We start from the raw sequence: 23,933 nt of genomic DNA on the forward strand, positions 1-23,933 counted from the left end.
TATAGCATAGGGGCAAACCATGCGGCTGCTGTGGGGCCCTTAGAAAAAGAGGTCCCAGGTCGGGTTGTCCCATTCTCTTTGCTACTGGGTGGTGAGGAACTGTGCAGGACGCCCTTCTCCAGAGGAACAGCATTCTTAGCGATCAAAAGTGGGTGGAGAATTATCTGAGGAGTTATGAAAAGAGCATGGAGGGGGAAACAAACACCAGGCCCTTCTGTCCTGGATTGTGAAACTAGCCATCATAATGGGGAGCCCATTTTAATCTTTGCTGTAGCACGGCCTCTTTTCTATGTAGGCCATTGCCAATCCGACTCATCATTTTTTCAGCAGACATATGTCGAGTGTCAACCTTTAACCAATCTAATGTAAAAGGGCAGCTCCAGTGAATTCCCATGGGATGCAGCATAGCAGTTTCAGCAGTGCATGGCACATGCCATCTAGCCAACCAGCTCTTGCCCACGTGTGCCTGTGGGAGGCAGTGACATGTCTGCTCTTGTGATTATGTTACTGAGGACAGGCATGACTTGTCTGATCTTTTTATTATGTTATTGAGGACAAGGCTGAATGTAACAGGCAGTGTGAGGAAATGATGATAGAATAGGTCAGAGGGACCACAGGGATGCAGTAGCCGCTATGTTTCTGTTCGGCTTTTTCTGGAAAGCCCATGTAGTGGTGTACGGGCCCATAGACTTTCTATTGAGTCCGTACACAGCTACATAGATTTCCGAGAAAATTTGCAGCTTCGTTTTAGCGATCGGTGGAGGTCTCAGTGCTTGGACCCCCACCAATCAAAACTTCTGACATGTCACTATGACATGTCAGAAGTTTTTTTAACATTTAGTTACCCTTTAACCTTTGTATTGGTTTATGTAGTAAAGAGGCCTCTGTGGCCATTATTGTCCCCTGTCAAGCAGGGTGATTGTTGTCTTATTATTGGGGGAGGAGTATAGGTAAATAGAAAGTTTAATTGTTTTTTTATTCAAGCCGAACCAATTCTTTAATATCCTAGTTGTGTTATTATAGTATTAACCATTCTGTCATCTGAGCATTCTGATATGTATATTATGCATGGTTGCAGAGAAATTCAGATTCCTAGAAATTGCCCTGAAGATCTATCGGTAGACAAAAGCGGGGAGATTTATGAAGAGTGCCGTTTCATACAAAGGAGTATTGGACAAAAAGGTGCCAAATTTATTAAGAGGCGCACACCTTTTAATAAATTTGGCGCATCTTTGGCTGTACTAAAGACAGAACTTGAAATCTAAATTTCCACTATAATTTTCAAAAATTTCTGGCATTAATCAGAGTAAATCTGTCGGCCATATGGTGGCCCCACCCCTCCCATCTAGCCCCGCCCACTTTCCTTAAAAAGAGGTTAAAGAAGCAAAAAACTTTTTTTTTTTGCACATATGATGCTAACTCACCTGCACTATTCTAGAAGTGTCATTTTGTCTCTCCCCAGTTCAGTTGCATCTATAGATTTTGAACTTTTTCACTATGGGCAGCTCTGTCATGTGATCCTAATCTGACCACCAGAATAGACCATACCTCATGTGTAGACAGGAGGTCACTCTCCCGTGTGTGGCTGACTTCCTGTGAACTACAGGATTACATCATCACCTATCAAATGCCTCCTGGCAGCTCTGAGACACCTCCCACCCCCCACCCAGCTCCACCCTCATTGTTCCTCTGTATGTCCCTCCATGCAATTAGTGCCGCTGAAGAGATCATGTCTGTCCTATCTAAAGGGGCAGGAGTGCAGTCATGTAATAGGTGAGTCCATACAATGATAAGCAGCAGAGTTATAAAACTCACCTGACTCACACTGACTGTCTATACTATCTGTGAGTGTTGTGTGCAGAAAGTCAAGTGTATTTCTAGGAGATGCAGCTTCTTAATGTTCTCCCCTGCATCCTGCTTGCAAGGAGAAACCTATCACTAGATGGAGTTAGTAGAGACAGACTGCATCACATAGGAATACACAGACTCTGCAGTGTTAGGGTATCTTCACACGATGTGTTTTCAGACGTAATTCAGGCCGTTTACACCTTGAATTACGCCTGAAAAAATGGCACCATTACGCCTCCAAACATCTGCCCACTGCTTGCAATGGGATTTACGATGTTCTGTTCCCACGAGGCGTAATTTTAAAAATACAGGCGTAAAAAGACGCCGCGTAAAAAGAAGTGCAGGTCATTTCTTGGGACGGTTTTGGAGCCGTTTTTCATTGACTCCATTGAAAAACAGCTCCAAAAACAGCCGTAAAATACAACGCAAAAAAACGCGAGTTGCTACAAAAACATCTGAAAATCAGGAGCTGTTTTCTCTTGAAAACAGCTCCATATTTTCAGACGTTTTTGACTCAGCGTGTGAACATACCCTAAGGGTATAGTAGTTTTATGTCGCTGATCTATCACTTGCTGCACTTAGATGGGACTCTGCCCCTCTGCAAAGCCAGAGGCATGATGGTAAATGTAGACTGCATTAGGGCAATCCTATCAGAGGGGAAGAAGGAACCAAGGTAGCAGACAACCCATAAGGGTATGTTCACACGCACTAATTACGGACGTAGTCCGAAAATAGCGCCTCAATAGCGCTGACAAACATCTGCCCATTGAAAGCAATGGGCAGACGTTTGTCTGTTCACACAAGGCGTAATTTACGCGCCGCTGTCAAATGACGGCGCGTAAATAGACGCCCGCGTCAAAGAAGTGACCTGTCACTTCTTTGGCCGTAATTGGAGCTGTTATTCATTGACTCCAATGAATAGCAGCGCCAATTACGTCCGTAATGGATGCGGCGTTCAAGCACCTGCACATGCCGTTACGGCTGAAATTACGGGGATGTTTTCAGGCTGAAACATCCCCGTAATTTCATCCGTTACGGACGCCCTCGTGTGAACATACCCTAAATGTCACATCAACTAAAACAGGTATACACAAGGCAAACACAAGAGCCTCTACATTAATTTTAATCATAGCCTACTATACAGGCAAAAAAAAATAAAAAATTCTGGAGTGTTTCTTCAAAGAGTGAAAAGTCGCAAATTTTAGTGCAAATACAGTGTGCACCAAACTGTGCGACTTTTTAATGCCAGAAAACTGGTGTGAGTCATTTAATACATTCCTCCTAAGCTGTTTTATGTCAGCCTGTGTCTGCAGTTCATTGACAGCAGCCTGGTAAGGCAGCAGCAGAGAAATCCTCACAGCCCTCAGGTTATTATATTCCTATTGCTAAAGTCGGTGTTTTGGAAGTAAGGCCCCATGCACACGACCGTGCCCGCAATCGCGGCCCACGATTGCAGGCACGGCCGGCCGCTGACTGACAGCCGCATTTTCGGGCCGTGCTCCCATACAAAGTATGGGAGCACGGCCCGCCAAATGCGAAAGAACGGACATGTTCCATAATTCCCGGAACATTTCCACGGCACTGACACCCTTCCGTAGTGCTACGGAAAGGTGTTAGTGTTCAATGAAAGTGAATGGCTCCGTTTTTGCAGACCGCAATTGCGGTCTGCAAAAACGGAGGTTTTTTGCTGTCGTGTGCATGGGGCCTAACATCAGTGGTTAGCGCTGCTGTTTTGCAGCACTGGGGTCCTGGATTCTGACAAGGGACAACTTCTGCATGGAGTTTGTATATTCTCCCCGTGTTAATTATGCGTTTCCTCCCACACTCTAAAAACATACTGATAGGGTAGGGAGTGTGTCTGTTTAGATTGTAAACCCCATTGGGGACAGTGAGTGATGACAATGTGTGTATGTTGGCACTATACAGTACATACAGCTTCGTTCACATCTGCGTCAGGGCTCCGTTCATGGATTTGGAGCTTTCCGTCAGGGGAACCCATGAACGGAATCCAAATTGAAACAAACAGAAACCATAGGTATGAATAGCACAGTCGACTACGGTATTGATTCCGTCAAAACCATGGAAGCCTTGCACAACTGTGGCAAACGGAAACCATTACCACCAGATCCGTCACCATTGAAATCAATGGTGATGCAAACGGAAACCTATGGTTTCTGTTTGTTTCAGATTGGATACCGTTCATGGGTTCCCCTGACGGAAAGCTCCGAACCCATGAACGGAGTCCTGACGCAGATGTGAACGAAGCCTTAGGGCATGACCACACATGGCGGAATTCCTCCGCAACTGTCCGCATCAATGCCGCACAGAATCTGCGTTGCAGATTCTGCAGCGGATCTGCACAAAATGTGCAGAAAATTGATGCGGACTGGCCGCTGCGGACTGCAGGAAAAGTGCTTCTCTTCTCCCTATTCAGTGCAGGATAGAGAGAAGGGACAGCACTTTCCCTAGTGAAAGTCAAAGAAATTCATACTTACCGCCCGTTGTCTTGGTGACGCGTCCCTCTTTCGGCATCCGGCCCGACCTCCCTGGATGACGCACCAGTCCATGTGACCGCTGCAGCCTGTGCTTGGCCTGTGATTGGCTGCAGCCGTCACTTACACTGAAACGTCATCCTGGGAGGCCGGACTGGAGACAGACGCAGGGAGTTCTCGGTAAGTATGAACTTATATTTTTTTTTTACAGATACATGTATATTGAGATCGGTAGTCACTGTCCCGGGTGCAGAAACAGTTACTGCCGATCGCGTAACTCTTTCAGCACCCTGGACAGTGACTATTTACAGACGTCTCCTAGCAACGCTCCCGTCATTACGGGAGCCCCATTGACTTCCTCAGTCTGGCTGTAGACCTAGAAATACATAGGTCCAGCCAGAATGAAGAAATGTCATGGTAGTAAAAACAATACGCTCCGCAGCACACATAAGATCTGCGGACTTCATTGCGGAATTTTGACTCTCCATTGAAGTCAATGGAGAAATTCCGCCATGAGTCCGCAACCAGTCCGCCACTGCTCCGCAACAGACAGAGCATGCTGCGGACACCAAATTCCGCTCCGCAGCCTATGCTCCGCAGCGGAATTGTACGCATCGTGTAAACGAACACTGCTAAATTAAAGTGAAAGTCAATGGAGAAACGGCTCCGCTGCGGATTAACGCTGCGGAGTGTCCGCAGCGGAATTTAAGTGAAATTCCGCTATGTGTGAACCCGCCCTTAGCAACACAAAATAAAGAATTAAAATCGGGAATTGTTATGTAGTCTTCAAATAGAATAGGTGTTATAATACTAATATATGCTGCAAGTAAGTTTTATCTAGCATGGCTTAGTGTCCAGATTAATATACAGATCATGACTGCGGATACATCTCTGCCCACACTTCATTCATTGCAGGGTTAGAAGGCGCTGAATAGGAAGCTGAATTATGTCAGTGTTTTATAATGACATACAAGCTCATATCTACATGTAATTCCAGTATCTGATTGTCTAGTAGTGAAATCCTGATTTATAATGTATGTTGCAAGTGGTCAGAAATTTCCTTCGGTTTAATGGTGGTACAGGGTGGTACAGAAATATGTGTACACCCAAATACCTTCTATGGAATAATGTATGGTGGAGGTTGGTGGTGCAGGTCTGGGGTTGGTGGTGCAGGGCTCTTATCAAACCACCTTTACAGCACAACAGCCTCCCTAGCAGAAAACACTTTCAAGGAATGTACAAATGCAGCCTGGAATCCCTGAGCTCTATCAGCGAGCCGAGCCGGACAAGATTAGAGGCTTTCTTAAGCCTGTCGATTAAAGAAAAAATATACCGATAAGTGTTTCATTAAACCGAACTTAAAGGCTATGGAAACCTTTGAAGACTTTTTTTTTTTTTTTTTTTTTACTTAAACAATGTATTATAGTATTTAATGCAACTTTGTAATTGTGTTTTGATAAAAAAAAAAAGTTTTTAAAGGGGTATTCCCATCTTAGACAGTTATGGCAAATCTACAAGATATGCTATAAATGTCTGTTAGGTGCAGATCCAAGCTCTGTAACCGACACCTATATAGAGAATGGGGACTCTTGATTTCTATGAAACGTAGTGCAATGGCGTAGCTCAGCAAGCGCGGCTGTTTCCATAATCCTGGCCACCTTGCCACTGATTCTGCACCTGGATGCGGCGGCCAGCAACCACCTTACGAGGCAAAAAGAGGGTCAGGGGAGCTCCGTTATTGAGGTAGCTGCGGGTCCCAGGTAGGCGCGGATCCTGTAGATATGTCATAAATGTTTAAGATGGGAATACCCCTTTAAGAATATATTTGAAAAAAAATCGCATTTTTCCATAAAATAATGTAAACAATAATAAATAAGCATAATTGGTATCACCACGTCTGTAACGATCCGACTTATTACAATATAACGTTATTAATCCTGCGCGGTGAATGCTAGAATTACAGCTTTTTGTCACCTCGCCCCCCAAAAATGGAATAAAAATGTATCAAAAAGTTGGATGTAACCCGAAATGGGTGCCAATAAAAACTACAGCTCAACCTGCAAAGAACGAGCTCTCACACAGCTTAAAAAAAAGCTTCAAACAAGTTATGGCTCTCAGGATATGGCAACACAAAAAAAAAATGTTTTAGTAGTTAAACATAAAAATTATACATTTGGTATTGCTGTATCCGTATTGATCCGCAGAATAAGGTTAACATTTCATTTTTACCACACGGTAACCACCCTAAAAACAAAACCCAAAAAATAATGGAGGAATTGCTTTTTTTCTTTTCCCATTCCACCCCCCAAAATAACAACTAAAAGTTTTCTAGTACATTATATAATACTTTAAATGTTGCGATAAAGAACTATAACTCGTCTTGCAAAAAAAAAAATTCCTAACATGACTATATCAACAGAAACAAAAAAGTTAAGGCTCGCGGAGAGGAAAAAAGCAGAATGAAAAATTAAAACTGGCTGCAGCAGTAAGGAGAGTGTAGCAAACCAAATTAGAGATATATGTAAGGCGAAGGTAAGACATAGCAAGTATGAGATCATCTGGTTAGAAAAACGATGTGAATGTCGCAAATGGCTCTGAATTGTGTCGCATATGGTTAATAAATATGGTGCAAAGCAGGTTAGACACTATTTTAAAAAAAAGTAAATAGAACCCAAAAAAAGGCGCAAATACATTGATGAATGTGGGCCAATATCATGTATCCTGTGCTATGTGAATTTTGAGTACAAAGATTGAGCGCATTAAGTGCTCACACATTGCAATATACAATGGCCCACATTTGCACTCCTAATACATTTGCCACATTTTTACCGGTCTGACGGAAATGAAATCCACACCTGCTATGATCAGACGCAGATTTTCACCCAAATTTGCAATATTTGCACTAGTTCTAGTAAATAAAAATAGGTTAAACTATGTCTCCTATGAAGGTCACACCAATTTTTCTAGTCACTTTCCAAATCTGACGAAAAGCAAATAGGTTGCAAATTTTACAGCTAAAATGTTGCATGTCATCACCAAAATGTTGCATGTCATCACCAAAATGTTGCATGTCACCGCTAAAATGTTGCATGTCACCGCTAAAATGTTGCATGTCACCGCTAAAATGTTGCATGTCATCACTTGCATCATTTTAGCGGTGCAGTTTAAACCAAAAACTGGCATAAACTGCTTTAGGATATGTGCACACGATAGCAGGCATTTACGTGTGAAAAGACAGACTGTTTTCAAGAGAAAACAGCTGCCTCGTTTCACACGTAAATGCTCCTCCTCGTATTATGCGAGGCGTCTGTGACGCTCGTAAATCTTGAGCTGCTCTTCATTGAGTTCAATGAAGAACGGCTCAAATTACGTTGCAAAGAAGTGTCCTGCATATAATGTATATAAGTGCCCTGCACTTCTTTGCCGAGGCAGTCAATTTACGCGTCTTCGTTTGACAGCTGCCAAACGACGATGCGTAAATGACAGGTTGTCTGCACAGTACGTCGGCAAACCCATTCAAATGAATGGGCAGATGTTTGCCGACGTATTATAGCCCTATTTTCAGGCGTAAATCGAGGCATTATACGCCTCGTTTACGTCTGAAAATAGGTAGTGTGAACCCAGCCTACGGCTGGATTTCCACACAGCGTTTTGCTGCATTTTTGCGTGTTTTTCATTGCGCTTTAATGGCGTTTTTTGTTGTGGACGAACACAATTCCAATGCAGTGAATATAAATATATATGTATATATATATATATATATATATATATATATATAAAAGCATATATATATATATATATATATATATATATATATATATAAACAGTTTTAAATAATAATAAGATCGAAACGAATCAGTGTGTTGTACACCAAAATATTGACATAGGATGGTACAAGATGGCACAAGTGACGTGATTCAATTTAGTCAAAGTCAAACTTTAAATACCAGTGGGTAAAATGATGTCATTAATTTGGTGCAAATGATGCAAAGATTTTCTTGGTGCTCCATATTTGCGTAAATAAACACCAGCTAAGAGCTGACCTCCATCAGTGAAATTCCTTTGAAATATTTTAGATTTACGCCAATTTGAAGCATTGTGTGACATTTTCAATTAAAATATGAATAAATCCGCTTAATAACACTTTAATAAGAAACATAATAGGTCCCCCAACTATGTGCATCTATGTATATATGTATGTATCTATGTAAATGTATAGTATCATAGTATTATTTGGGTTCTGTAAAGTAGAATTTTTTTGTACACTTGTATTGCAGTATTGTTTGACCTCTGTATACGTACGTCATTTGGAAAATATACAACAGTAAGGGTATGTTCACACGTGCACATCCGTTACGGCTGAAATTACAGAGCTGTTTTCGGGCGAAATCAGCTCCTGAATTTCAGACGTAATGGCACGTGCAGGCGTTTTTCGCAGCTTCCATTACGGACGTAATTGGAGCTGTTTTTCTATGGAGTCAATGGAAAACGGCTCCAATTACGTCCTAAGAAGTGACATGCACTTCTTTGACGCGGGCATCTTTTTTACCGTCTGCACAGTACATCATAAAACCCATTCAAATGAATGGGCAGATGTTTGCCGGCGCATTGGATCAGTATTTTCCGCCATAATTCCAGGCGTAAAACGCCCGAATTACGTCCGTAAATAGTGCGTGTGAACATACCCTTATAACACTCAATATTAAAGGATAATTCTGATATACTTCACTACTTGAACCTGTATTTGAACTCCTCTACGTACCTTCCTGTACAACCAGATGCATTTTTTTCCTCCGGCAACTGAACAGTGGCCAAATCAAACTGCGCTCAGCACTCGGACGTATCTTAACCACAGGTGTCACGGGTGCGCAACAGAATAGTGTTTTGTTTTCTTTGCGTAATTTTGGTTGTTGCAGGATAAATTTGTCTAAGCAAACCCACAGTGAGGATTTCTTTCTGGATCATAGGGCGACACGAGGCTGGTCAAATCAAGATGGCAGTGTCCCAGGAGCTGTGCGTCCAGCAGCGTGTCATTTTTGGAGTCTAGCACAGGTTCAAACAGGGTGAAAATGTCTGTCGACGATTCAGTAGTGGACGTCCAAGGGTTACAAGAAGACTGCGATTAGGGGACCTTGCCGGGGCCTTCCAGCAGCCGCAGGGAACTGTCTCCAGACATACCATCTACAGATGATTACATAAGAAGGAGTTGTATGCATATATTGCAGTCCCAGGGGTGGACACAGGCAGCAGAGGTACTGTGCAAGAACAGTATATGGGTTGGTGCTCTCTAAAAGTTCACCTAATAGCATTCCTGTAGGTTTCTCTAACAATCCAACAGTATTTTTGAGCTATGGACAGTAGGAAGATGCTTATGAGGTGGCAGTGGTCTCCCTTACCTACTGGGCCCCTGTGCAGCTGCACAGGTTGCGCCAATGGTATGTCGGCCCCAGTGTAGGTCTGCAATATGACTGCTACCCGAAAAGTCTGTGTAGCCAGATCACAGAACATCAAACTTGAACGGAGGAACAGTGGGGCTGTGTACTGTTTACAGACTAGTCCAGGTTTACTTTGCAGTGTGATTTAGCTAGAGAAAACCACGAAGTAGCTGCAGCCAAGAATGGGACTATTATAGAGGTGGTGGTCTCATTACATGGGGGGCATCACATTAGGTTCACATACAGCCCTCTATATATCTGAATGTATATAGTACAATTATTTAGACAATATATATGAAAATCATTTGGGCACAGTATGGCATAATTATTTGGACACTGAATGGATGTATTTTATAGACTGTGCATTGCAGTAAATTTCAGTATGTCTGGCTGTATTACTTGGGCCATGTATGGTTGTGTTTGGTGGTACTTTTTGGAATGTGTATTGCAGTATTACATGGGCCATACACGGCGGTAATTTTTGGAATGTGTATGGCAGTATAACTTAGGCCATGTATGGCGGTCATTTTTGGAATATGTATGGTGGTATTACTTATACACTATATATTATTTAGGTCGGTAGCGTCCATGAAAACTGCATGACTGTGAGCCTCTGCCCTGGATCTTTTTGGACACTACCATTGCACCTGGCCTAAATGCTCAGTCCGCCACTGATTTATAGCTCAACATAAAAAAGCTACAGGAATATTTTCAAAGCCTGCCCAATAAAATAAATAATCTGCTCAGAAATATCTTAAGCACACAGAAAATCAGACTAACTGACTCAGCTAGTAACTCTCCCCCCGAGTGAGCATTAGCCCAGATGCCATGTGAAGGTAATATTTCGTTAGGTTGAAAATCAGTGAAGAGAAAACTGCTTCACACTCAAGATTAACAAATGAATGAACTCACAAAAGCAAATATCTGGGGGAAGGGTGAGATGTAGCAGACTAATAACAAGAACAAATCAGCTTTATGTGCCAGGTTTACATTTTCAAGGCAAGAGTTTACTAGAACTGGAACTCGCTCCTGCGAAAGTAGTGAATCAAAGCCATGGGCTTGTATAAAAATGTCTGATGAGAAGTCTGAAGTCAGTAAAACACTGGACAAGTCTTAAGGAGGACCTGTCTCCTCTCCTGACATGTCTATTTTATAGAATATACTTGTATTCCCCATGAAACAACAATTCTGGAACATCTTTTCTTAGAACTCTGTGTTGTATCGTTCCTCTGTTATTCTTCCTAGAAAGTTGTGAATAGATTGACAACTGGGTGTGTCCCTGCTCAACCTCCCTGATTGGACAGTGTCAGACTGTGTAGGGAAACACCCCACCCAATTTTCAATTAAGGCCTTATTCACACGGACGTGTCCGTTTTGCGCGCGCAAAAAACACTGCGTTTTGCGCGCGGAAAAGGTCCGTGTGATTTCAATGGGTGCGTGATGCACGAAACACGGCCAAGTATAGGACATGTCGTGAGTTTTACGCAGCGGACATACGCTGCGTGAAATTCACTGACAGTCTGAATGGACCCATTCACTAACATAGGTCCATGCGACCTGTAATTTTCACGCGCGTAGCACGGACGTATAACACGTTCGTGCGAATAAAGCCTAAGTCATAGGTTTCTAGGAGGAGTAAAAGAGGAAAAGCACAACATAGAGGTCTAAGGGTATGTGCACACGATGAGAGGCTTTTACGTCTGAAAAGACAGACTGTTTTCAGGAGAAAACAGCTGCGTCGTTTCAGACGTAAATGCTGCTCCTCGTATTATGCGAGGCGTCTTTGACGCCCGTAATCTTGAGCTGCTCTTCATTGACTTCAATGAAGAACGGCTCAAATTACGTTGCAAAGAAGTGCCCTGCACTTCTTTGCCAAGGCAGTCAATTTACGTGTCGTCGTTTGACAGCTGTCAAACGACGACGCGTAAATGACAGGTCGTCTGCACAGTACGTCGGCAAACCCATTCAAATGAATGGGCAGATGTTTGCCGACGTATTGTAGCCCTATTTTCAGACGTAAAACGAGGCATAATACGCCTAGTTTACGTCTGAAAATAGGTCGTGTGAACCCAGCCTAAGAAAAGATGCTCCAGAGATGTTGTATCATGGGGAATACAATAAAACAGACATGTCAGTAGAGGAGACAGGTCCCTTTTAAAGTGTTATCTATATTTGTTATTGTGTCGTCACAGTTTGTTTAGGATGTTGAATGTGATATTTTCAGTATCAGAAATCTCTGAGCAGTGCCAAAGGGGTTTACCGCATGGCGATAGAACAAGAATAATTCTCAGCACATGTATGTTTTCATTTTTAGCAGTGAAGTGCTTTGTTTGACGTGGTGCGATTTAATTCCAGTTTATTACTGTCCTAGGCTGTGTCTGGCATTTTAGCTCAACTCCACTTGACATAAATACGGCTCAGCTGCAATACCATACACAGCCTATAGACAGAAGTGGCGCTTTTCCCGGACAACCCCTTTACAACCCCATACAAACCGTTTAAGGGGAAGCTGCACCTTTGGAGCAACTCTAAGGGTATGTTCACACGCAAACGTAAAATACGTCTGAAATTACTGAGCTGTTTTCAGGCGAAAACAGCTCCTGAATTTCAGACGTAATTGCTCGTACTCAGGAGTCCCTGCCTCGCTGCGGGACAACTGTCCCGTAATGTAATCATGTTTTCAGTACGGGACAGTAGTTCCATGGAGAGGCAGGGACTTCTAGCGTCGTACATAACTATGATGCTAGGAGCCCGGCTCCCTGCAGTGTGTTCAGTCCGGGACTTGCAGCCAAAATACGTTCCGTCCTTTACGGACCGAACATGCTCGTGTGAATCCAGCCTAAGTATAAATAGTACTTTATCAGAAAACCCTCCACAACATGCTCGTGTGAATCCAGCCTTAAAGTTGTAGTTCCAATTTCCCCTTTTTTTAAAGACAGTCCCAGGTTTGAAAGACTTAGGCCACATGCACACAATGCGTATTACATGCGGATTTGCCCCGCAAATTTTCCTGTGGCAAATCCACAACGTACTACGGTACCAGCAAATTAAGCGAGATTTGGAGTAATCTCAGCAACACGTTGTAGAATTTTTCTGCACGTAAATGGACCTTGATTTATCTTGCGTTTCCGTCTTTGAAATGTATCTGACAAGTTTATTAAAAAAAACGCAACAAAATCTGCAGCATAAGATCCGCACTTGTTTCCGCATTAAAATGTAAAATCTGCACCTTAAATAGCATGAACAAAAACGCATTATTAAGTGCTGATGTCATCTGCGGTGTTCATCTGCATTTTTTTTTGTACATTTTCTGCATTAAATTCTGCAATGTGCACATGTGGCCTTAGGGTATGTTCACACACAGTGTTTTCAGGCTTATTTCGGGGCGTAAACGCCTCAAAATACACCTGAAAAAACTATAGCTGAACGCCGACAAACATCTGTCCTTTGAAATCAATGGCAAAAAACGGCGTTATGTTCAGACGGGGCGTTTTTTTACGCAGCTGTTTTAAAAATGGCGTGTAAAAAAACGCCCCGTAAAAAGAAAATGCATGTAATTTCTTCAGGTGTTTTTTGAGCTGTTTTTCATAGTGTCAATAGAAAAACGGCTCCAAATACGTCTAGAAAACATGCCTTGAAAAACGTTTTCAGCTTCAAAAACTGCTGAAAACAGATCCGTAGTTTTTGACTCAGCGTATAAACGGAACCTTAGGTCATGTTCACACAAATCGTAAACACTGCAGAATTTCTGACCAGATTTTCTGCGAGGATTGCAACATTTTGGCAAGATAAATTGACATGCTGCAGATTGAGAATTAACACCACAGATCAGTTAGTCATGTGATGGGCACACAGGTGCTCGAGTCGTTACTTGGTGATGTGATGGTCACACAGGTGCACGGCTCGTTACATGGTCATGCGATGGACACACAGGTGCTAGGATCGTTACATGGTCATGTGATGGACAAACAGCTGCTAGGATCGTTACATGGTCATGTGATGGACAAACAGCTGCTAGGATCGTTACATGGTCATGTGATGGACACACAAGTGCTAGGATCGTTACATGGTCATGTGATGGACACACAGGTGCACGGCTCGTTAGAGTTACATTATGTGTATCAGGGCTGCGTTTTATAACTATCCCAGCACATGTGTGTCCATCACATGACCATGGACAGAATTTTATCCACTGAAAACGATGAAAGTTCCTACTGAATAACAGCAAGCAGAGATCTTGAAAACCAGGAGAAATTAATACAAAAAGTATATTGGAGAATTGTATAACTTTTATTTATACAAAAAATAATATTAATTTGCTGAAACCGGACAACCCCTTTTAGTAGATATATGTAATGCAACACTCGCTGATACTGTATGTACTTCATATCATTGAAATAAGAATGTTGCAAAGTTAAAGTCACACTGATGTATGAAATCCTTATATACATGTATATACAAGTTTAGAAATGAGCGCCAAGAATTCCCAATAAACTCAATGATGAGGGAAGAGATATGATTTATCCTGTGCAGCACCTAGGACAGCACCAGTACTGTACTTCTTAATGTAATATAAAATCTTTAGCATGGCCGCAAAATTGCCACTAAAAATATTATCTAAACGGCAACATTGATACAAATCCAGATCTAGATCTTCCCAATCATTTGATATTTCTGACCTTCCATTTTTTGGCTTTCTACACTGCAGGCTTGAAGAGTTTTTAGATTTATTGTAAATAAACTTGTTCGCTGTACAATGAAAAGTTCTGCAACTTTCCAATATACTGTAGCAATTTCTCACCGTTTTCAAGACACCTGCTTGCTGTTAGTGAATACAAACAATACTGTTGACCTTCAGAGGCAGCACATTTGTCCTGATCAGGTCCAACAGACACAGATACATGGCTGATCTACTAGAGTGATGTCACATTGTGGTTGGTGTGCAACCGAGATGAGACTAAAATCTATAATTACATGCGGTTTTACAATATACTTTTTGGCTTTGACGTTTTTGCAGATGAAACATGTTAAAAAAAAACACGTGCGTGGCTTAAACTGTATTGCAAAATCTGAGCTTTCTGCAGTAAAACAGAATATTTTTTATGAAATGCATGTGTTTTCATAAATTTTTTAACTTGACCGTTATTAAAAATTGCATTTACTTTTTGTGATGCAGCTTCTATAATTGCACTACACATAGAGGTTGCGTAGCGCCACTTTACACCGAATCCGTTAGTCAGCTGGACTGACGGCTCGACCGACAACGGCCCATGTCTGCCTCGCAAAAAATAAATTCAATTTTTAAAAATTTTTAATTTTAAAAACGTATAGACCATGTGTAATGCAGCTTTTACATTATTAACAGATAATTCTGTGGAGTCAAAGCATTGACAGCCCATCCCCCACCAAAATGTTCTGCAGAGGATCACAATATGAGAAAGGTTGTCCAAACTAAACAACCCAAGATAGATCATTAAAGAAAGCTGGAACTTATACTGGAAAGAAGATGCCGTGTTTCTGAGAAATAGGTAAATTATTAGTGATATCATTTCCTAGCGAGCCAAATGCTTAACTACAGCATAAAGGAATATTTTTAGCGAAAATTGGCCAAAAGCTTGTCATTTTTGGCCTAAAGATATTTGGGCCAATAATTTATTTGCACTATTCCTCTTTTAGCATTCTAGCTTGACTTTGCCAAATGTGCATTCTGGTTCTATCAAGGCTGGGGGTGATAAGTGGATGCCAGGCATGTCTGGTGCCACTTATCCTGGGGAAAACAATAGACTTGGACAGAAAAATTACAATTCTTTCAATCTACTTTTCTCGGGCACCAGACAATGGGGAACGGATCTGGGAGTTCCCATTGCTATTAGATTATTACCAAATCTTGACAATATCGGTGGGTTCTTTTTGAAAAGGACTGGTTATGGGTAACATATGTCTGTCCAGCAAGATGGCAAAGTAGTCATTGAAACATTATATATTTTCTTAAATGATCATCACGTTAGAAGTAATTCCATGATTCATTGACTTTATTGTAATTTGTTCAGTGTATGTGATACCTGTATTGGCTACCAAGGGCATCCTGGATGCCATCTGTGGGCCGTTTTCTTGCTAAGGAATGTGTCTTAAAATAACACATCAATTTTCACTCTAAATCACTTGGAATAGACTGCTAGACAACAGTTCTAGAAAACAATAGTGCTTCAGTACTAGCCTGGAAATGAGAATGCTGATTGGGCAGTAGACCAGAAATGAGTTACAAAATCTTTTATAGCACAAGATTATCAGGTCAAAAGTTCCCTGTCCATAATGACTGGTGCAGAGACAATGTTACACTCATGAGGGGGGATAATTAATAGCAATATGTTGCTTTAATCCGAGGAAATGAGACACAAGTGTCGTTGTCATTTATCTTGCCCATATCACAGATAATTTAAGTGCATAATAAATATGCAAGCAATGGTCTGAAGCAAAAGCATGGTAGTATATTCCAAGAGACCCCAAAAACGGCATATTAAATAGGTTATTTCTGCTACGGTTTTAGCATAAGCAATATTAATCCCATTCCCCCCACCTAAGGGCTCATGAGCTTGGTCGTATCACAGATGGATCTTGCACGGATGCACAATATGGCACTCATCGGCTGCTCTAGATCCACGTACCTCCTTGAGTTTCAGGTTTTATAGGGTGGCATATGAAGTTTTTTTGGCACAGATTCATACAAAAAAAGACTGTCGTGTTTCATTGTATACCGTACTACAAAGGTATTCTTCCTCACTAAGGCAGCATACAATAGCAGATGAACTCCTATGAGTCTGCAATACAGACCCAGAAGGAATCCATGTGCCAGACTCGTCGTTGGGGCTTAGCTAAAAGGGAGTTGTTTATTATTGTATATATACTTTAGTGTTCCTTTACTATAGCTTATTGACTAGCATTCACATTAGGAAATATATATGATCCTCTATGTAGTTTAAACACATTAGAGTAGAATTCCTTCAGGTTGTGTCGAGCCATTGGTGCAGTGTTTATTAGCATCAATAGATCACTGGAAAATATTAGATGTGCGGATATTGTTTTTTTTGTGGCAGTGTTTATTAACATTGTTTGAATTATTTGAATTACATGTACTTCTTAATCAGGAAATGGGGACTATACCATACACAGCAGGTGTCAGCTGTGTATTACAGCTGTTACCAGGCATCAAGGGTCGGGATCAGAGATAACTCAGATCCCAACCGTTTCACCACTTAGATGCTACGGTCAATATTGACCACGCCATCTAAGCCATTAGACAGAGAAAGGGTGTTCCCTCTGTCACCCCATCCTAGGGTGCCAATGGGTTCTCTTGGCAGCCGGGAGCCTAAAGAAGGCCTGCCACGTTGGTCCTCCTATTAAACCTTGCCAAAAAGCATGAATTAATAGGAGCCAGGAAAAAGCAAAATTCACTGTAATATATAAGTATTGCAGTGGATTGTGCAATCAATCAAACGATCACATGTTCAAGTCTCCTAGTAGGATTAAAAAAAATAATAATTTGTTAAATGCGTTTTTTTTAGAAATATAGAGAAAAACATTTTAAAAGTAAAAAAAAACCCTTTCCCATTTTTCCCCTAAAGTAATGTTAACAATAAAAAAAAATAAACGTAATTAGTATTGCTGCGTTTGTATGGCTATGTCAAATAAGGCTATGTCAATGAAAAATTAAAAGAGTTATGGCTTTTGGAAGGCGGGAGGAAAAAAATAAAATGCAAAAAACAAAAATGGCTGCGTCAGGAAGTAGTTATCATTTTACGTAACAGCTAGAAATTAATAGTGAGATTTTAAAGTCTTATTTATACAGTTGGTTTGAAAAACACATCTATATTTCTCCATCACTTTCAAAAGAAAAAAAATGTAAACACAATATGCTTTTTTTTTTTTTTTTTTAAATCAACCTTCAAAAATCCATGTGGATAATAACTAATAATTACTAATAATGCAGTATGTCAGTATGTTTGTACTTTTATACTGATGCATGTGTTTTTTTTTACTTTGTGATAAGTGGCGTATTTACGCATGTATGTATTAATGAGGTCTATTCAGATGATCTACGATTCCTTGGTTGAGAGGCTGGATGAGATGTATTTGGCATGAATCATATCAGACGTGTAGGAGTCATTGGTCTATTTTATTACAATACTGAATAAATGTGTCCCATTGTATTGAAATATAGTAACTAATACCTCTGTTTATCTCAAGGGTTATGAATTTTCTTACCGGCTTCAAATGGACATAATACGTCCACATTTATATGTCCATTTTCTGACCACAACAAATGGACCCACCTGGGTTCTAATGAACTAAACTCTTTTGGTGACCTAAGTTTGGTTCAGTAAAACTGCAGGTTGACGGGTGCTGCAGCGGTAATATGAACCCAAAAATAAGGCTGTGTTACGGCCTAGTGAAAACGACCTAACACTGTATATTACCCCGGCTTCATATTACTACTGGACATTATTGTAGAGAAAATTATCTACAATTCTCAAACCTTCTGTTTCTGGAACATGGAGTAGTTGTCTGGGAGCTACAAATATCAGCTACATTCTCTCTCATGCGGCTTGTCTTCCATATGGTTACCGAAAGGGTCCAATTCTCCTTGGCAGACAACCGGCTAGGAAGCAAATCCTCCCTCTTCCAACTCTCTCATTGTGGAGAAATAGATATGATTCTAGAGAGTGAAATATCTTGATCTGGTATCAGAGACCAAATGTTTACTTGTCCACTATGTGTCAGACGGACCAGAGCCTTAACAAGAATCTCTAATTTATTGGCTATACAGTTACAAGTTTTTTTACACAATTTTTTATTTTTGTTTATTTGTAGCCAATTTGGAAAAACAATAAATGCTGCAGAGAGCAGCAGTAAGAGGAAGCAACTAGCTCCCCCACCTACTTCAGTTTCAATAGAAATTAATATAACTTCAGCTTGGGACATAATTGCTCGAGTGAGGGTATGTTCACATGGCTTATTTTCGGCCGTTTTTCGGGGCGTAAACGGGTGAAAAACGGTTGAATAATTGGAAGCAGAACGCCTCCAAACATCTGCCCATTGATTTCAATGGGAAATACGGAGTTCTGTTCCAACGGGCCATTTTTTTTACGCGGCCGTTTTTTTTAAAAAAAACGGCAGCGAAAAAGAGATGCATGTCACTTCTTGAGACTTTTTGGAGTCGGTTTTCATTGACTTTATAGAAAAACAGCTCCAAAAACAGCTGTAAAAAACGCGGCGAAAAACACGAGTTGCTAAAAAAACGGCCGAAAATCAGGAGCTATTTTCCCTTATTTTCAGACGTTTTTAATTTTTAAAGGTAAAACAATGGATTTCTTAGGGTGTGTGCACACGCAGTGTTTTCAGGCATATTTCGGGGCTTTACGCCTTGAAAAACGCCTGAAAAAATGGAAGCAGAAACCTACAAACATCTGCTCATTGATTTTAATGGGAAATACGGCGTTCTGTTTCGAAGAAGCGTTTTTTTACGCCTCGTTTTCCAAAAACGGCACGTAAAAAGACACCCTCGAAAAAGAAGTGCAGGTCACTCCTTGGGACGTTTTTGGAGCCATTTTTGATTGACTCTATAGAAAAACAGCTGCGAAAAACGCAAGTATGATTAAAAAACGGCTGAAAATCAGAGGCTGTTTTCCCTTGAAAACAGCGCCGTATTTTCAGACGTTTTTGGTTAAGCGTGGGAACATACCCTAACAAACACATGTAGCAGTGTATTCGGACCCTGAATAGTTTAAATCTTTGAACATTTTATTTACAGGCTATCCCCATGCAAATCTCTCATTTCTGTATCTTTTAATAGATGCATTTTAACGTAATAGATCACTTAACTTATTAATATATCACTCATTAGTAAAAGTAAAAGTTTTACCGGAAACCAAACTCACAAGTAATAAAATGCAATTGATTGACACTAATGACCATCGTGCCTTTTATTTGTCCTCAGCACAGATACACAACACCTTCTTCCATAATAATGAGGTGAAAGTAGACGATACGTAGGAAGGACAAACAACTTAAGCCCCATTCTCATTCAGGAAGAAAGTGAAGGTTCATCTTCATAACAATAAGGGTTTGTACTTATGCAAACATTTCCTTAGAATAACAATAAAGACATTGTTTGTCAGGTCTTCAAATGTTTATTATGGAAATTATCCCAAAATTCCTATATTTCAGGTGGAGGCTTCACGGTGGAGAAGATATTTCATAAGCAGCCGAAGAAATCACAAACACGATAGTGGACGTTAATATTAATTCTAGCTTAACAATAATCAACTGCTCTGATAAGGAAAAGTTGCATCTACAGAAACCTGAAGACCTTGAGAAAACATGCATTTTTTATTATTATTTTTACCATTATTTATCCCATAAATAACATAGACTTCACTGTTCATGATCTAATAGGGTTCTTTACTATTATATAAATGGACACGAGATGCTGTAAAATGTTGTAATTACATTATATGCCAATAGGGTCCACAAGCCGAGATCTCATAATTAAGGGGTTCAGAGACCTCTCAGGACCCTCATTGGATCATCATTGCACCGGTCAGTCTATGGACCCACTGGGCATATTGTCTTTCAATGCACAGGTTCTAGAATGGTAATAAGAATGTATGTTTGTTGCACTGAACCCCTCTAATATTGGCAAGTACATGAGAGTTTAAAAGGTAGCTACAAACTGACCCAATTTAGATATGTCCCCAACAAAAACCCCTGATATGTCATAGAAACATGCCTTAAGTTGTGATCAGTGGTGTTATGTATGCTGAGATCCCCAATGATCACTAGAATGGGGCTGGCCACAGAGAATTGCCTTATGACTGCTGTAAACCTCATTCAGCTTCATTCGGGAGAAACAAAGATGGGACATGGACTGTATAGGAGTCTGATCGCCCATCATCATCTCTTCCAAGTGAAGACAAGAGAGGCCAATCACAGTGCCCCTTTGCTGTTGCGATCAGTGGAAACTGATCACATGGACCCACAAAACTGGAAACTTTTGAGCTTTCTTTATAACATACCAGAAATTACTAGAATTACACTTCAAAATCCTCTAGCTGTCACTTTACTTTCTGATCCATTACTAATAATGCTGTATGTCAGTGAATTGCTGATAATGCCTTTGCTCTTTATTTTATTAAAACTAAATAAAAGCAGTGGCGGTAATCTCAAACCATTCTAGACTTGAGCTTGTGCATAGGACATTTTTCCCTAGTGAGACATTTCCATTGTACAGCACTCCGATATAAAGTGATTTAGTGCCAATCTTTCTTTCTTTCTTTGGTGACAAGATTACAGTCTAGTGGCCTGTCCTTAAAAATCTCTTTTATTATTTCCTTACAATGCGAAACAAATTGCGATGCAATATAAAAACAAGAGATGGATTACGTCACCAAATGAAGTTAGTTTGCAGCCCCAAGACCACTGCCAGAATACACACTGAGGCCTCTATTCAATATGCGGCTAAGCCCCTACTCCGTGCTGGAGAACCAAACAGCTCCATTCAAATGAATGAGATTAAATACTTCTGCCGACTACAGCAGCCACACAGCATTTAACCCTTTCGATACAACGAGTGAACGAAATTCTGTGGAGTGATTATCATTTTCCCTGGAAACCAAGTAAATAAGGCAACTGGTGTTTCTTTAGCTGATGTTGTACTACAACACCCATTATTTAGCAAGAACAGGAAAACAGTGAGTCTGACATTGCATACTATTCTTGTAGCCAGCATTTTCTTCACATATGGCTACCTAGAGTTCTGGACTCTGCAGCTCTACAAGTCATTTATGATCAGGGTTGCCAACCATCCATAAGTTCGTGGACAGCGCGTAAAAACGGGGGACTTTTAATCAGTGTCCGTAATAAAAAACAAAGCGCGTCAGGGATTTTTGAAAGCTGTGGTTGCTTGGGTAGGGTATTGTGATGGTGCAGCTGTACTGGGCTGCCCATGGCGCTTCACACAATGGTGATGTTATGGTGTCTTAATGTGAAGCGACACAGGGGGCCACATCAGAGGCAATGAAGAAGCCCAGTTCAGCGCGGGAGGTAAGTGTGGACTGCATTCTGTGAGACATCAGTGGCAGGATCTGTGTCATTCTGGTGACCATCTTTGTCAGGCATTCTGTGGAAACATCTAAAGCTGAGGAAATGTATAGAGGAGTCTGAGGTATTTATGGGCACATCCAAGGGCTTAGCTATAGAGGATGCAGAGATAGCTATTGGTCCTGGGCCCTAGTACCTGAGTGGGCCCAAGGACTTATTTTTCATATAAGGAGATACCAGTATTATAAATACCATATGGTAGGTGGGGGGGGGGGGTCCTGGTACAGATTTTGCATTGAGGCCCAGGAGCTTCAAGTTATGACTCGGCATCGATGACTGGCACACACGGTTATGAGAATACTGGCACTAAAATTAAGGTACACCTCATAACCTACTGCTTTAGCGTTTGCTGTGGCACAGTTTGGCTTTAGCTCCATTTTCAAATTTAAAATTGGCAGAATGGGGGAGAAACTCATGAAATCTTTGCGTAAGGCCCACAAATGTGGTCAAACAGCCCTGAATTTACAGTTCACAGTAAATGTTGCCAGTGTGTCCATATTAGTGTTCAAAACTATAGACATAAACTAGTGGACATGCGTCTTTTTTCAACCGTACTATAATGTAACCATTCAGAATCTTATTTTTTCAGTTTTATTTTTCCAAATTGTCTGTAAAAATTTGGGTTGTCTGTGTTTTTTGGATAAGTTAGTCAGAAAAAAAATAGTAGGCTGGCAGTAATGCATGTGATTTGTCACCTGATGTTGAAGCAGAACTCTCATATAACCTATAGTACAGATAGATAGATAGATAGATAGATAGATAGATAGATAGATAGATAGATAGATAGATAGATAGATAGATAGATAGATAGATAGATAGATAGATAGATAGATAGATAGATAGATAGATAGATAGATAGATAGATAGATGTGACATTATATGATTATATAGAGATCATTAATTAACTGATGGTTTACTAAGTGGCTTTTTACCTGCAGTAATCATTAACCTGTTACTACCTGACTGTCTTATTTTGTTACTTAGCAAATTACCCTTTTGCACACATGTAAACACATTACCTAATTAATTTATAAAAGTGCGAATCTGTAAATCAATGATCAGAAGAATTTGGATAATGATGTTTCTCAATCACATTGAGAACAGAGCAATAACCCTATCTACTGCAAAACTACGAATGAGTTTTAATACGATCGTCCCCTTACATTTTGCATCTTGTCGGGGCCGTGCTGCCAACAAGTGACCCTTTTTCTAGACGCATAAAGGATGAGGTCAGCCAACCAGCTGACTGATGCCCCGTCTACACAGGGAAATGATCGGGAAAGAGCGTTCGGATGAACGCTCGTTCGTCCAATTACTGAACCCTGTGAAAGGGCCTTAAAGAGGCTCTGTCACCAGATTATAAGTGCCCTATCTCCTACATAATCTGATTGGCGCTGTAATGTAGATAACAACAGTGGTTTTTATTTTGAAAAACGATAATTTTTGAGCAAGTTATGAGCAATTTTAGATTTATGCTAATTAGTTTCTTAATAGAAAACTGGGCGTTGTACAGAGGAGTGTGTGAGGCTGACCAATCAGTGACCAATCAGCGTCATACACTTCTCATTGTTCCTGCGAAGCTTCTTTCACTGCACAATCACACTGTAACAATGGGCTGGAACAATGAGAATTGTATGACGCTGATTGGTCACTGATTGGTCAGCCTCATACACTCCTCTGTACAACGCCCAGTTGGTAAAAAGTAAAAACACGCCCAGTTGTCTATAAAGAAACTAATTAGCATAAATCTAAAATTGCTCATAACTTGCTCAAAAATTATCGTTTTTCAAAATAGAAACCACTGCTGTTATCTACATTACAGCGCCGATCAGATTATGTAGGAGATAGGGCATTTATAATCTGGTGACAGTGTCTATTTAAGATTGTCTAAAGGCTGGTTTACACGTACAGATTTCTGCCCATCCCGAGTTCTGATCAGCGATATAACAAATTGATCCGCGCTCATTAATTGGCCCTTTTACACGGGCTGATGCTTTACTGT

At 40.7% G+C, this 23,933-nt stretch overlaps 1 protein-coding gene across 3 annotated transcripts in view; it reads right to left on the minus strand.

Annotated features, from left to right (window-relative positions):
- Positions 1 to 23,933, minus strand: part of LRP2 (LDL receptor related protein 2) — a 178,666-nt gene that overhangs the window by 140,255 nt on the left and 14,478 nt on the right. The window lies entirely within an intron of this gene.

This window comes from Rhinoderma darwinii, chromosome 6 (genome assembly GCF_050947455.1).
Source record: "Rhinoderma darwinii isolate aRhiDar2 chromosome 6, aRhiDar2.hap1, whole genome shotgun sequence".
In the NCBI taxonomy this organism is placed as follows: domain Eukaryota; kingdom Metazoa; phylum Chordata; class Amphibia; order Anura; family Rhinodermatidae; genus Rhinoderma; species Rhinoderma darwinii.